A 17,084-nucleotide genomic window follows, 5' to 3' on the forward strand; every position below is an offset into this window, starting at 1 on the left:
AGGAAACTACCTAATGGGGGGAACAGAGTGCCGACAGCGGAGGCAGATGAATCAGACCAACAAAACTTACAAGGCTGGAGATGGAACTCACAGGCAAACTGGCAGGGTGCTGGATAGCAACTAGTGCTGACTGGGCCAGACTAGATTAGAGGCGAACAGAACCAACAAAAACAGACAGAGAAATAGGGAACCAGAGGGAGCTGACCGGCAACTAGGGACTGGCTGAGGAGAACCGCAGACAGACTGGCTAGGTGCATGCAGAACCAATAACTGGCAGTGAGCTCAGTTCACTGCCAGTCTTTTAACCACAAGGTTCCGCCCAGGGGCGGAGAGTGGGAGGAGGCAACTCCACCCACTGCTGTATAAGAAGCACAGAGGAGTGCAGGCGGCACCCTACGGGCGAGCACGCCCACGCCGCCGCCCACTGGCCAACCCAAGCTGCTGGGATGACCTCGACACAGGGCTCCAGGCTGCTGGAGCCGACGCCGGAGCGACGCGTGCCGACCGCGGGACCCCGTGCCGCGCTGTATGGTAACAGAAAGCTACTATTACAGAGGGCTGCAATTCTCTCCAGGTGAATTTTCTGATCTTATCACCGTTGAGGGGCCACAAGACCAACAGCTACTCAAGGAAAGGCTAAGATAGCTGTGTAGTATTGAGTGGGCATGGTTATGCTGCACAGCCTCTTAAAGAAGAGAGGAAAGAGGGAACTGAGCTTGTGTATGCTCATGAGAGAGACCAGCTGATCAGTGGGAATACCTCTGAGCTAGAAAATTAAATGTAGGAGAGTCTGCAAAACAAATGTGAGGCTTTCTAAATTCATGAGAAGGAAAGCACAATGCAAAAAAAACCCAGATAACTGCATATTTTTTTCTGCAGAGACTTAAGATAAATGTGTATTGATTTTCCATGCACAAAAGTTTCCATGGCCTTTAAAGGAAAACAAGCTGGCCGCCTTCAGCTGCCACTTTAGGGAGCTTAGGAACGTAATGCATACTATACGTAATGCATACTATAATATATGATTATGTATTGAACTTAAAGGGGTTGTGCCAAGAGTGCAACCACTATCTATGTGTCTTATTAAGGAATAGGAACATCATAGAGTGGGTCCGCTGTTCAGAACCCACTTCTAGGACCCAGAATATTCTGGCGGACACTGCACTATCCTGTTATTACAGGTTGTACATTCGTGTGAATGGCTGTCCTATAATACTACATTTTTACTACAGGAGAAATACTTGGATAGCCACAGCTTTCCTTGACAAAATGAACTTATTGCCTGGGGTGCTGAACGCAGGATCACGTGGACACCACATTCAAGTAGGGATTATGTATCTTAGCATAAACACCTTAAAGGGATTTTACAGGTATATACTGTCAAGGTCCGGGGTCTGGGTACTGGAAGTCCCTGTCACTAGGCTAAGCCATAAGGTGACAACTGGACGACAGTCCCTAGGCTAGCTAAGGATGCGGGGCAGAGGTCAGACTTACAGACAAATATGGGTCACAAACAAAACACAAGGCAGGTCAGGCAATCCAGGTTGGCAACGGGAGTAACGCAGTACAAAAGGGTCAGGCTAAAGCGAAGTCATGTTCAGAGCAAAAGAGTCAAAGCAGGAAGTCAAAAACAGGGAACGCAGGTGCAGTTGAAGACCAAACATACACTGGCAAACTGTAAAGAAACTGAAAGCTTTAAATGCTGTCAGAACTCCCGCCCCAGCTGCTGATTGGGGAAGGGAGCCTGACCACCGCAGCAGCCAATCACGGGGTGCTGGAAAAACCACCCCCGGCACTTGCTGGGCAGGCAGAGACAGAGGACGCATGCCCGGCTGTCATAGCAACAGGGACGCAGCGCCCGCCGTGTCCCTAGCAACCCGGTGGCAAACAGACCTACAGCGGCCAGGGGAGATCATCAACACAGGGACTCCCTTGTGCCGCATCCCTGCCGCCCGGGTGACAGGACCAGCGGTGCGAGCACAGAGGCCCCAGAAGCTGCGGCTCCTGACACATACATGTATTTGCCCTGGTAAATGTAATGTGATGGATACTCCATTCATCAGATGCAACGTTCTACTACTTTTAGTGGTGGTCATGTGGCCACATCTCTGGTAGTCAATGGCTTAGACTCATGCACAAATCATGACCAATTCATGATATCATATGATCATAATTTCAATTATTCCCCTTTCTTGCATATCCTTCTTGTGTTTTACATATCAGGCGCATCCACTAAGAAGCCAAAAACATGTCAAACAGCTGTGTGAATGGGTAGATGAGAAAAAAAATCTCACCATAAGGGCAAAAAGACATGGCCATATGTGCAAATATGCACGTCGACAGAGTGTAGTTGCTCATGAATGGGTATTTTGTTTCACTGTAACTTTTCAAACACTGCACTAGTGCGGGGGAGTTTGAAAAAAACTGCAAAAATAATCATTTTGTTTCATCCTGTTATGCGGCCGTGATTATCACGACTGCATAACTAGACTGAAACATGGCCATGTGGAAGAGCCCTAACGTATAAGAAATAAGCAGACCCAACCATTTATCAGCCAGATAGTGAAGAACAGTGAGGCCTACTAATAGCTGGATGCTAGAATTCTGGCGTCCAAAGACTGCAGTTTTGGTGCACACACCAAAACTATGACTTTTAAGCAATTTACGCCACTCCCTGTTTCGAGAATGAAGTTGGGGGCCAGCGTAAGGGGACCTTGCTGTACATAGTCCATCACTAATGCTATAATCTATGCAAGATAATGGTATAGATTATGGCAAAAGCCTACTTTTCATGTGGCTCGTGGAGGTGCCTCCAGTTGAAACCAATGTATCAAGAGCCTTGAACGTCTTTATACATTTCCTGCTTGTGAAATAAGAGCTTCATGGTCGTGTGACCACTAATGAAAACACTGGAACGACACATCTGACTAATGTAGCATCCATGTACAAAAGAATATCCACCACATTAAATTTATAACGGCAAATGTATGTTAAGCTCCTAAACTCCCTCTAGTGGTGGCTATAGGAAGCCAGAATGATGGGGCAGATATTCTAATCCGGTTTAATGGTTAGACAACCTAATAGTTAGCAAACTTAGGCCACACAAGGTCACATTCAGTGCACTCACCCTTCTATGTGAATCCACACCCCTTTTCCAGACTTGTTGAAAATAGTGTGTTAAAGTGTCTAAAGCATGTCATAAAGTGCAAAACATGCAAGGAGTTTTCAATTTTCAGCAGAATACTTGTGCATTTTCAGTACTAAATCCGAACTGCTATGCTTTCAATCCTTCTGGAACATTTACGAATAAAGTAGAATAAAAAGTTGCATATTTTTTCGAAATTATGAAATACAGTCTTTGTCAAAAAAATCAAGCCCTTAGAAGGAGTTGTTGTTTTGCTGCAAAATAGAACATGCAGTTCCATCTCAGGCAGATATGACAATGGTGAGAGTTGTGGTGATTAGATGAACAGTCGTGTCACCCTAGGCCTTAAAAGTGGTTCCCCCTTTGGCCTATAAAAAGTCTCTCGGAGGCTCCTTGCATGTAATGACCTCTTCTTCCGCTTGCGTAGAGCTTGTTGACCACTAGACGCCTCTACGATGCAGAGAAGAGATTTCACCCCGTTATCAGAGTTTGAGAGGGGTGCATTATAGGAAGGCAAGAAGCAGGGTCGACAAACTACTCACCACCTGTGTCATTCAGGCAGTACAACAGGGTACTAGAGCCTCCATGCCTGCCCATATCACATTTTGCATCCAAGCTAGAGGGGGTACAACAGGGTACTAGAGCCTCCATGCCTGCCCATATCACATTTTGCATCCAAGCTAGAGGTAGTACAACAAGGTACTAGAGCCTCCTTGTCTGCCTGTATCACATCTTGTATCCAAGCTAGAGGCAGTACAACAGGGTACTAGAGCCTCCATGCCTGTCTGTATCACATCTTGTATCCAAGCTAGAGGCGGTATAACAGGGTACTAGAGCCTCCATGCCCACCTGTATCACATCTTGTATCCAAGCTAGATGTGGTACAACAGGGTACAAGACCCTCCATGCCCGCCCGTATCACATCTTGTATCCAAGCTAGAGGCAGTACAACAGGGTACTAGAGCCTCCATGCCTGTCTGTATCACATCTTATATCCAAGCTAGAGGCGGTACAACAGGGCACTAGAGCCTCCCTTCAAGTGTGTTCAGTTTTCTTCAATACATTATCCTTTTGCTCTGATATTGTAATCACTTACTTATGTTAACATCATAGTCACACATAGAAAGTTTTATTCCATTCCTATAACCCCTTCTAGGTGCTTGATTTATTTTTAACAGTTAGAGTATGAGGCTTTTCAGCTTTTTCTACCGCTCTAGCCACCATTCTGAAAAGTGGGTGGGGCTTAACAGAATGGATGCAGCTGCCAAGGATCCAACAGAGTTAATATGATTTATGCCATAAATTAGCATAAATTAGAGTGGACATACACATCTGCTCATAGTTTTGTCGATTTTAGTTTCTGGCATACAGATGATCCAAGATGCACCAAATGTATTATTTGAGTCTAGCACCTCTGAATACATTCCACACATCTTCCTCCGGCAGACTTAAGACTGTTATCGATAAACTGTCCTCTACATCTATGCCGGAGCTTTGTATCAAGAAAATGGTGATTGCATGGCTGTATAATTGATCTTATACAGAATTCAGCAGTGGGTGAGAACAGAAATGCCTGAAATCATTAACTAGATGTAGTGTCCACAATGCTTTGACCAGTGGCAATGCAAAATCTGTAACAGAGTCCCACAGCTATGGTGTTTCATTCATAGCGTAACTCCCATAAGATTTTTATTTTATTATTACTTAGTATGTTAAAATGCTTTACTTGTTTAAAGTAACAATTTCTTTAACCCCTTAATGGTGCTGCCCTTTTTTTTCCTCCCGCCTTTTAAAAAAAATCGTAACTCCTTTATTTGTGCATTGTCATAGCTATATAAGGGCTTGCTTTTTTGCGAGAAGAGTTGTATTTTTCAATGGTACTATTTAATGTACCATATAATGTACTGAAAAACTTTTTTAAATTTCTAAGTGGAGTAAAATGATAAAAAAAACAAAACATTCCGCCATCTTTCGGTGCATCTTGTTTCTACTGCGCACAAACTGCAACAAAAATGACACAATAACTTTATTCTAAGGTTCAGTACGATTACTACGATATTAAACATCTATATATATATTTTTTTGCTGTATTACTTTTATTTTTCTTTCAAAGACATTTAATTTTTTTAAATTATTTTCTGCCGCCATCTTCTGTCACAATAACTTTTTTATTTTTCCATCGACATAGTTGTAAGAGGGCTCATTTTTTGCAAGATGTCCTGTAGTTTTGTACCATATTGGAATACATATGACTTTTTGATTACTTCTTATTGCCTTTTTCTGGGAGACAGGGTGACCAAAAAAGTGCATTTCTGGCGTTTTTAAAATAAATTTTTTTGGACAACATTCACCGTACAATGTAAATAATGCATTACTTTTAATAGATTGGACTTCTACGGACACATCAATATCAAATATGCATTTTTGTTTTGTGATTTAGATTCTTTTATTATAGATATTGCAAAAGGGGGTGATGTAAACTTTTATTACTTTTTTTTAAAGTAGTAAAACTTTATTTATTGATCTTATTTTTACTTTCCTTTTTAGTCCTCCTATGGGACCACAGCTAGTGCTGCTTTGATTGCTCCTGCAGTATGATGTAATGCCATAGCATTACATCAAACTGCGATCTGACAGGCAGTCTATCAAGCCACCCCATGTGGATGGCTTGATAGGCAGTCTGCTAAGACAGCAGTGCGGCTTTTCAGAAGGTCCTCGGCTGCCATGACACCTGTACAGCTCCCTGCGATCTCATCACGTGGGGTAAGGCGTACGGGACCCCCGAACATCGTTTGGGGGATTCAAATACCACTGTCAGAATTAACAGCAGCATTTAAAGGGTTAATAGTGCCACTCAGCCTCGCGGCTGATTGCAGCTCTTGCCCGTGGGTGTCAGCTGTAATAAACAGCTGGAGCCCGCGCTGTATGAAGAGAGGTTGCCCTGCAATCACGTTTCATACATACCCTGACCCCACAGGATGTAACTGTATGTCCTATAGCGGGAAGGGGTTAAATTTTGTACCTCCAGGTGCTGGACGGCTTGGCGCAATAATGCAGAAGGCCAAGGGGGGGGGGGGACCACTTTTAGAAGTGGTGCATTTGTTGCCTGGCTTATATACTTTCCACGGGCTGTGTCCACCAGGAACTTTACAATCTGGCTTCAAGTGTCAAGGGACTGGGGTCCGGGTATGGGAAGTCCCTAGGAGAACTGCCCACAAACCCCTGTCCCTACCTAACTGCCCCCCTGGGCTAACCCCCAGGGCAAAAACTGGGCGACGGTCCCTACACTCCTCTAGGGATTACAAACAAACACAGAGACAAACAACACAAAAGCTGGTCAAGAAGTTCGGGTCAGCAACAGGAGGGTACGCAGTACAAGGGGACAGGCAAGGTCAGGATACACGCAGTAGTCAAATCAGGAAGTCAGTCCAACCAAGAAACATGAGTGCTACAGAAGAACAAACAAACACTGGCACTGCTGGAAGGAAACAGACACCTTTAAATGCAGTCAAAACTCCCGCCCCAGCAGGTGATTGGGGCGGGGAGTCTGACAGCAGCAGGGCTCAATCAAGGAGATGCTGGGAACAGCGCCCACAGCCTTGCTGAACAGACGGATGCCGAGGAAGCATGCCTGGTAGTCATGGAAACAGGGATGTGGCGTGGGGCGGCACTTGCTGCGTCCCTAGCAACCCGGCAGCCATCAGAGTTACGGCGGCCAGGGGAGATCACTAGAACCGGGGCTCCCCTGCACCGCACTCCAGCAACCCGGGTGGTAGGACCGGTAGTGCGGGCACAGAGGCCCCCGAGAATTGCCGGTCCTGACATCATGAACAGGATGGAAACAAGTCCACCTGGTAGGGAGAGTAACTGTGTGATTCAAAGAGCAATGGTGGTCTCCCCTGTCGCCAATCTCTCACCTGAAAAGAGAAGCGGGAAGCAGCAAGATTTATTTTACTTATATCAGAAAGAGAGAGAGAGTTTGAGGAAGATCAAATGCAGAAAACTTTGTTGGAGAAGAATTGCACCACACAGGAGAGGCCAGCATGCCATACCAGTGTGGTACTAAAGTTTGCTAGGTGTCTGAATATGGTTTCATATGAAAGACACTGAGTTAGGAGATGACTTTTTCATATGTCAGGCTTCCTTCTGCTGGCCAGGACAACCCTATGACCTATAGTACTTAAAAGAAGATGAAAGCTTGTTCTATACCCTGGTCCTCGGACCACTGAGACCATGGGCTGCCACTGCAGATTTATATGCCTACTTAGATGCTACTAAGGAATAGGCTTACTGTGAAGTCATGCAACAACAGAGGCATCAGTAAGAGGGATGGTTGGGACTTCTCGTTTAGAATAAAGTGCTCAGGAACATGTAAAAACAGCTACGGTCCCTCCAGGTGAAGCAGCATTTGAAATGGGGGCTGTTGGAACGGGTACAACTACAGAGTAGAATCACATTAACTGTGTGGGATGTAACTGTAGATCCCAACTTGTCTACAGCTCGATCATCGTGGTGTTGGGGGTCACCTGCACCAAATAAACAGTACCAGAGATGTGATTTGTTTTGCGCGTGTTACTTGTTATACTGATTTCTTGTCCTCCATTTTATGTTTTGTAACCTCCTCTTCTCACAGCTATTCACTGTCTTTCTTTAGCTCATAATACCGTTCAAGGCCATTTTACAGAGAGTCTCATGAGAAATAATTCTAATCAGTTTAAAATAAGTCCTTCCTCTAACTAAGGCGTCACTGTTTTGTTTAACTTTAATACCAATGATAATAAATGAATGATAATATATTACAATAGAATTATTACAAATGAGGCTCATTTTAGATGTCTTTGAGTATATGCTTCTATTTCTTCGTTATTAAATTAGATGTCTTTCAATCACATCCTATGTGTATGTGATCTGTAAGCTTCATTGATACTCAAGCATGAACTAATTGAATTTCGAAACCTGAAAGCATACCAAGTAGAGATATTTGCACTAACCAATTTGGCACCCAACGTGGGGCTGGAGTGTCATTTCTTCCAAAGGCAGCTATCCCAGATAGAAGCGTTTCTGTATTTTCTTACTGAATTTCATCTATCCCTCCCCCAAATGCATTTATATGCCATGATTGCTGCAAAGGAAGGTCACTACTGTTGTGATACGACTTTTGCTTAAAGGGTATCACGTTTCCATTGTGAGTAATTTTATGGCGTCAGAGGCCTGCTCTATTAGAGCAGATATATATATCTGGGACTGTTTACTGGTGTGTATGTGTGTGTGTATGTATGTATGTATATATATATATATATATATATATATATATATATATATATATATATATAGTGTACCAGAAGTCATAGGAAATAATAGGGGTACACATTTTCTTAGCCCTCTCCTCGGTCAGACCTGTGTCTAATTGTACAACTAAGTTGAGTCCCTATGAAGGTTTGTTTTGGCCTATACTTTATCCAGTCCCTGCATGTCAGGAGTTAATTGTCACTTTATGTCAGGCATTAACTGTCACTCATAAATGTGTATTTTCCTTAATTCCAGATCCTGACTCAAAAGAGAAGTTGCATAAGTTTGCTTTCAGGTGACTGGAGTTGTCCTCAAAAGGACATATTGGGAAAATGTTTGGAACCAAAATTTGATGGATCATACCAGATCAAGTTGATGACTTCCATTTCAGTCAAATTGGAAGGATAAAACAACTGGATACATGCTAGCCGCTGCAAGAGAGCCCTCGCTCCTGAACCAGAAAAAGACTCTCGTCGTTGTTATGTGCCACTTTACACTTACTGACCCAATAATGTGTTGAAAGATGATTGGAACAATAAGTTTATTAAGAATTCTGAAGTACTTGTCATAGCATTTAATGATGCAGAAAAACTAAATAACACAGGTCTGCAAAAAAAAAAAATTAAGAGTTGTTTTGGTTATTCCACGTAATCTTTATATTTTTCGGTATGCTGAATCTAAAAATGATCTCCATTTCGTCCTAGGACATCACGTTTCCTGACAATTCAGTTACCTATGTTAAATAAGGCAATACCTCAAAATTAATGAAAATAGACTTATAAAATGAATTTTTAATTACAAATTTTACAGGAAAATCATTTTTGTACTAAAATGAGCTCACTACAATACATTAAAATCATTTCTTCCTTCCTGTCAGGCTCCTCTTGGTACATTTACGCTTGTGAGTAGCATCTGGAATGTCTCTCTGAAGCATCCAACAGTAGTCTGTATGTGTGTGTGTATGTATGTATGTATATATATATATATATATATATATATATATATATATATATATATATATATATATATATATATAGTGTACCAGAAGTCATAGGAAATAATAGGGGTACACATTTTCTTAGCCCTCTCCTCGGTCAGACCTGTGTCTAATTGTACAACTAAGTTGAGTCCCTATGAAGGTTTGTTTTGGCCTATACTTTATCCAGTCCCTGCATGTCAGGAGTTAATTGTCACTTTATGTCAGGCATTAACTGTCACTCATAAATGTGTATTTTCCTTAATTCCAGATCCTGACTCAAAAGAGAAGTTGCATAAGTTTGCTTTCAGGTGACTGGAGTTGTCCTCAAAAGGACATATTGGGAAAATGTTTGGAACCAAAATTTGATGGATCATACCAGATCAAGTTGATGACTTCCATTTCAGTCAAATTGGAAGGATAAAACAACTGGATACATGCTAGCCGCTGCAAGAGAGCCCTCGCTCCTGAACCAGAAAAAGACTCTCGTCGTTGTTATGTGCCACTTTACACTTACTGACCCAATAATGTGTTGAAAGATGATTGGAACAATAAGTTTATTAAGAATTCTGAAGTACTTGTCATAGCATTTAATGATGCAGAAAAACTAAATAACACAGGTCTGCAAAAAAAAAAAATTAAGAGCTGTTTTGGTTATTCCACGTAATCTTTATATTTTTCGGTATGCTGAATCTAAAAATGATCTCCATTTCGTCCTAGGACATCACGTTTCCTGACAATTCAGTTACCTATGTTAAATAAGGCAATACCTCAAAATTAATGAAAATAGACTTATAAAATGAATTTTTAATTACAAATTTTACAGGAAAATCATTTTTGTACTAAAATGAGCTCACTACAATACATTAAAATCATTTCTTCCTTCCTGTCAGGCTCCTCTTGGTACATTTACGCTTGTGAGTAGCATCTGGAATGTCTCTCTGAAGCATCCAACAGTAGTCTGCCATCATTGTAATGCTCCATTCTCCCTGGTATCTTCTTTCCATCTCTTTAATGTCCTGGTGGAATCATTCACCTTGCTCTTCACTCACAGCTCCCAAGTTTTCAGGAAAGTAGTCAAGGTGGGATTGTAGGAAATGCACTTTCAAACTCATCAGACAACCTAAAGCTTGAAATGCTTTCAGCATTCATCCAACAATCTTTTTGTAGTCAGGATCTTTCTCATTGCCTAAAAATTTCTGTACGACCTCTTTAAATGCAATCAACCATTCTTTTTGAGAATCCGTCTTGGTATTGACAAACTCTTGATCAGCTATAAGCTTTCTAAGTTTTGGTCCGACGAACACGCCTTCATTCAACTTTGCCTCCGTGAGGCCTGGAAACATGGTGACCAAATATTTGAAGCATTCTCCATCTCTTGGAAGTGATTCATGAATTGCTTCATCAATCCCAATTTTATATGGAGAGGTGGTAGAAGAACTTTGTGTGAAGGTACCAAAGTTTCTCGGAGGACATTTTTTTGACCGACAGTGAGCACCCTTAGCTGCCAACTCTCCTTGGTCCAGTGATTTTGTCAGTCTCAACTGTCCCATAGACAAAGAAAACAAGGGTACTTGGTATATCCAGTTTATTGCCCAAGCAGCATGCACAAGACCTTTAAATCCCCACACACTTGCCCACCGTGGTCTTCATATTTAAGTTTACGAAGAACCAATTCCAAGTTCTCATAGGTTTCCTTCAAGTGTACAGAATGACCTACATGGATGGAAGCGTAAAAACCGACGTTGTGGAGCAAAACTGCTTTGAGACTTCTTTTTGAAGAATCTATGAAAAGATGCCATTACGTTGAATCATATTGGATTTTTAATTGACCCATCAAACCTTCAACATCGATGCAATAAACCAACTTGTCTTCCTGGGCAAAGTAAGGAACGAACTCCTTTTTACGATATCTAAACCATGAAAAAAATCACTCCTGGTAATAATAAATCCCTGCTTTTGAGCCTTGAACCAAGTAACTCAGTGGCATCTTTGGGAAGATTCAAGTCTCTTACCAAATCATTCATCTCCTCCTGGGAAAAAAATGTTGGTCTTGTAGCATCTTCAAAGTCAGAAGTTGATTCATCATCTGGTTCAGGTATGACTCCACCTTCATCTAAGCTAGGTGGAGTCATACCTGAAGCTCTCTTCCAAGGAAGCAGGGGGCTTCGGTACTGGTATATCAGTGCCATGGGGGATAGGACGAATTGCTGAGTGAAGATTGGGGTATGAAACGGAATGCTTCCATTTGGAATTATACCCTTTCACATCGCATGCACAAAAGTAACAGGCGTCACTATGGTTCTTTTGCTCGCGCCATACCATAAGAATCCCATAACGGAAAGCTTTTTTCTTTCCTTTGAACCAATTTCGGAGGCCCTCAACACACTTCTTGCACACTTTATGAGGCGCCCAAACTTTATCTTGATCTCCAAGTTTTAGTCTGAAGTATGCAAAGTATACTTTTTTCACAAAGTCTGTAATATTCAGGTGTTGCTTCAACACTGTATATTCCCAACAAATGAAACAGAAACTGTAAAGCGAATTAATGCACTTCTGCGGAGCCATAACGCTAACTTGGGGAAACACGATTTAAGAATGACGAGCTAACATGAAGAGATTGTGAGAGTTACTCCCTCTCTTTCCGTTTGTCAGCGGACACCGCAGCAGAGAGCCGGACACTGAGCGGGGGAGCGAGCTGTCAGCGGCCACAGTAGCAGAGAGCTGGAGTCTGGAACAGAGCTAAGAGGCGGCACAGCAGCACAGACAGATCTGTGGAGGGAGCTGTGAGGGAGCAGATGGCCAGGGGAGATGCTCTGCGACTTTATAAGTCACAACGCAAGGGCTTCACCAGGGGAGATGGGAGGGCATAGCCTCACAGCAGTGAGATTCCTAGAGCAGCTGCAGTATCACACTGCCAGCACAGGTGCCGCCTAGTGGTTCATCACGGGGAGAAGGAAGGGGGATGTCTGCTCTGGGGAGAGTGACTGCTGTGGCGTGCTAGGACCTTGCTCATGGCAGCCAATCAGCTTCTAGGGGCATCACCGCCCTATCAAGCACCCTGTATCTTGTTTCTACCCATACTTCCAGTGGCGTCAAGATGCAATAGTACCACAGGCGAGAACCAAGAAAAAAAATTGAATCATGCCCATGCATGTCAGCGGCTGCGCGGTCAGCTTGCAACATTTTGATGTTGGTTTCCATTAGCTCACTCTGGAAGTTCTTTTCTTTGAAAGTTATGTTTTCTTGGCATTGTATATCTTAAATGCACTGATGTGAATTAATTAATAGTCATTTTAAAATAAAAAAATATAAAAAATTGAGAAGAATGTGCTAAATTTGAAGAGAATTTTGCATTTTGTGGTAAATCTTGACATCTAGGATTTTTTTCTTTTTTTTTCATTTTCAGCACACCAAAATACATGGAAATTAGTTGAAAATGATCAAACAGGGGGGCGGAGCCTGACCGCTGAAGAAGATAGAGTGCTGAGCCCGGAGCTCCATCACACCTGCACCCGCGGGGACCCCACACAGCGGCTATAAGAAGACTTGATGGGGAAAATCGGCAGAGAGAGGGGGGGAGAAGCCCAGAGCACCCCCAGAGCGAACAAGGGACAAGCGGACATGCAGCGGTACCTAAAAGAACGGAGCTCCCGCGCTCCCTCCAAGATGGCGCCGGCTGCAGGGATGTCTGCCACCAACAGTAAGGAGGGGGAGGACGGGGCTTCTTCAGATGGAGAGGAGGGAGAAGGCTTATCCAGGAGCTTCATGAGAGAGCTTCTCTCACAAGCCCTACACCCAGTCAAAACAGACTTGACTGACATTAAAGAGGAGCTGAGGCAGCTGGGGCGTAGAGTAGAAGAGCTGGAGACCACTACTGCTGCGATCACATCTCACTCCCTAGAGGTGGAAAAAACCCTGCAAGAGCACCACCTACAAATTAACAAAGCCCTCTTGATGCAAGAGGACATTGAAAATAGAAACAGGCGCAACAATGTGCGCATCAAAGGGCTCCCTGAGACCTGGGCTGCAGATTGCCTAATGAAAGTCACCAAGGAGATCTTCAGCCAGCTGCTAGGAGAAGAGAGAGCGGCGACCATTTGTATTGAGCGAGTCCACAGGGCTCTTAAACCCCCTCCCCCACCCTCGGATCCACCGAGAGACATTATCTGCAAGATTCTTGCATTCCCAGATGCTTTGGAAATCCTGAAAGCTGCAAGGCAAATAAACGACATCCGTTATGGTGACGCCTCTATACGCATCTTCCAAGATTTGTCCCCATCTACTCTGGCAAAACGCAGGCTGATGCGCCCTCTTCTGGATGTCCTAAAAAACAAGGGGATCAGATATGCTTGGTTATTCCCCTTTGGCCTGGGGATAACCCACAAAGGCCGTAAGATTAATATACGGTCCCCTGAAGACCTGCATCTTTGCTGGCAACTGCTGGATATCGAACCTCTGGACATTCCTAGTTGGCTCCCCCTGCCTGAGCTGGTGAGACTGCCCACCTTAACTGCAACAGAGATCTGGCAGCCGGTGGTCAACCACAAGTCCCTAAAAGGGAAAAAAAGAAAACCAGAGATGAATCCGAAGCAAGGGACACCTGAAGGGCTAGCTGGAACAGTTCTGGACAGTCCACTTATGCTGCGTGTGCCCTGGAACACGCCAACCCTCCTGCCTAAGGTTGAGGTCCATCTCAGTTCAAGGTTGCCCGGTGGATGCAAGTGAGAGGAAGGAGAAGCCGCAGGACTTTCTACGGGCGGCGCTGCCGCCTGCGGAGGGACAGACGTCTCTCCCCTCTCCGCCTCCCCTTAGGAGTTTCTCTGTCTTCACGGTTATATAGGCCAAGAATGGTCTATATTGTTAAGTATTCGTTTTTCTACTAAAACCCCTGCTTTTTGTTAAGCTTCCTGTTGGAATACCTTCCCCTTTTTAGAGGGGATTCCCGATCGTGCCTGTCAGGTCAAGGTGACTTAGTTCTCGTTCAGTTACTGAGTACTGCGTTGCTACACCTGGACGCAGTCTGTCCTCCATTTTTCTGAGTTCTTTTGAAATCTTTTGATTCATATCTCTGAGAGGCAACTCCTGTTGTGCTCTCAGTAAGCACCTAGGGGTGCTCCACACCTTACCCATAAGCCTTCCGTCCCCCGTCTTTCCTCCCCCTTCCTTGTCCCTACCCCCTTTTCTCCGCTCTGGTAACTGTGTAAGCAAGGTAACGTCTATTACATTTTGTACTTATTCTTGTCTTATCTCTCGCTTCAAGTAGATACGATGAACGAGTTGAAGGTTACGTCATTCAACGTCCGGGGCCTCAACACGCCAGTCAAACGCCACAACACTGCCTGTATGATCAAGAAATACGGGACGAAAATTTTACTCCTACAAGAAACCCACTTCAAGGGGATCAGATGCTTCATGCTGCCTGGTAAGCAATTTCCACAACACTTCCACAGCACACACGCGATCTCCGCCTCCAGGGGAGTCTCAACTCTCTTCCACCAATCCGTTAACTTTATATGCGACTCGCAGTACACGGATGGTGAGGGAAGAGTTTTGCTCCTGAAGGGGAAGATAGACAACACGCAGATCACCATCGCCAACTTGTATGCACCTAACACAGATCAGGTCCCATGGTTGGTAGCTCAATTGGACATATTAAAACATTTCGCGGTAGGCCAAATTATCCTGGGGGGTGATCTGAATCTAACTCTTAATCCCCTGTTAGACTCCTCCACCGGCCGCTCCCATATACCCCAATCGAAACTAAGAAAATTGAACAAAAGCTTGCAAGAGCTGGGCCTGGTTGATGTATGGCGCCTCCTATTCCCTGTAGACAGGGACTATATGTTCCTTTCACAGGTCCATCTTACACATCAAAGACTAGATTACATTTTCGTCTCCCCGGGGCTGTTAAAAGCTCTTCAAGGGGCGCACATAGATGTGGTGACTGTCTCCGACCACGCGCCGGTCCACGCAACGTTCCTTCCCTTCAGACAGCCGCCTAGAGAGTGGCGTTGGAGATTGAACACCTCATTGCTAGACTCGCTGGAAAATGTCTCCGCCATATCCGCTCAATTGGAAGAATTCTTCCAGTTAAACTCTGAAGGAGGGGTGAGTGTGCCGACTGTGTAGGAAACCCACAAGGCGTATGTTAGGGGCCTGCTGATTGCTATGGGCTCCAGGGCCAAGAAGATATCACAAAAAGAAATAGGCGAAAAATTAACCCAAATTGCCACCCTTGAACAAAAAGTAAAACTCTCCCAAGTGAAAACTGCGCTGGGAAAACTGACGGAATTAAGGAAAGATCTCCAACTCTGCCTTAACGCCAAATTCAATAAAAAACACTTGTTCTGGAAACATACAATCTATATACAGGGCAACAAAGGAAGTAAATTCACGTCCTCACTAATCAAAAAAGCAAAGGCCAAAAACACAATTAACGCCATTAAAACACACACTGGGAAAATATCTATGGACACTAACGAAATAGCTAAAGAGTTCCAACACTATTATTCAGGCCTCTATAATCTGAGTAAACAAACCTCCCCGGAAGAAGCCCTGTTAGCAAAAAATAGGATTGAATCTTGTCACCGTCAGATTCCTATACCGAGATTGAGCGAAGTAGATGCTAATTTCTTGTTAATTCCGGTCACACAATCCGAAGTTAAGGAGTTATTAGCCTCTTCTCCCCCTAACAAAAGCCCTGGCCCGGACGGGCTTTCTATGCCTTATTATAAGGCCTTCCAGGATATCCTGGTGCCCAAGCTGACGGATTTGTTCAACTCCTTGCTCGGCGGGGCCCCTCTTCCTAGACAGGCTCAAGAAGCCCACATTACTTTAATTCCCAAAGAAAAAAGAGATCCTGCTCTTTGTAGCAACTATAGACCTATCTCTCTTATTAACTTAGATGTCAAGCTTTGGGCCAAGCTGTTGGCCAAGAGACTCGACAAATTCATCCCCGACCTTATCAACGAGGAACAAGCCGGCTTCGTAAAAAGAAGGGAGGGCAAGGACAATTGTAGGAGACTCCTACATGCATCGCGATATGCGCAGTCACAGAATATTCCCGTGGTATTTGTTGGAACCGACGCTGAGAAAGCCTTTGACCGGGTCAATTGGCAGTATATGAAAACTACTCTACTAAATTACAACATCCCGGTCAGTTTTGTGGCAGCTATCTTTTCTCTGTACGCCGCTCCACATGCCAGAATTAAGGTTAACGACACTCTGTCCCCCCCCCTTCGAAATTAACAATGGCACGCGTCAAGGGTGCCCACTGTCGCCCTCTCTATTCATCTTGGCTCTGGAGCCCCTCTTAGTACAGATCAGACTGGATCCAAGTATAGAGGGTCTGACTGTTGGAAACTCCCGTTTGTCCTCCGCGGCTTTTGCGGACGACATCGTCTTTATTATCACTAATCCCGAGGAGGGTCTCCGCAGACTGGTCAAAACGCTGAATGCCTATGGTGAATTATCAAATTTTAAAATTAACTTCAACAAGTCTACGGTCCTGAATGTCTCGGTCCCATACACAGTCGGCAAAAACCTAGCTAGCTTCTCACCGTTCGTGTGGTCGGAGACAGTCATGGACTATTTGGGAGTAAAAATCCCACAAAAAATAGAGGATATCTATGCAACCAATTTCGTCCCACTGCTAGACCAAGTTAGAAAGCT

The sequence above is a fragment of the Eleutherodactylus coqui genome, chromosome 10, assembly GCF_035609145.1.
Source record: "Eleutherodactylus coqui strain aEleCoq1 chromosome 10, aEleCoq1.hap1, whole genome shotgun sequence".
Classification (NCBI taxonomy): Eukaryota; Metazoa; Chordata; class Amphibia; order Anura; family Eleutherodactylidae; genus Eleutherodactylus; species Eleutherodactylus coqui.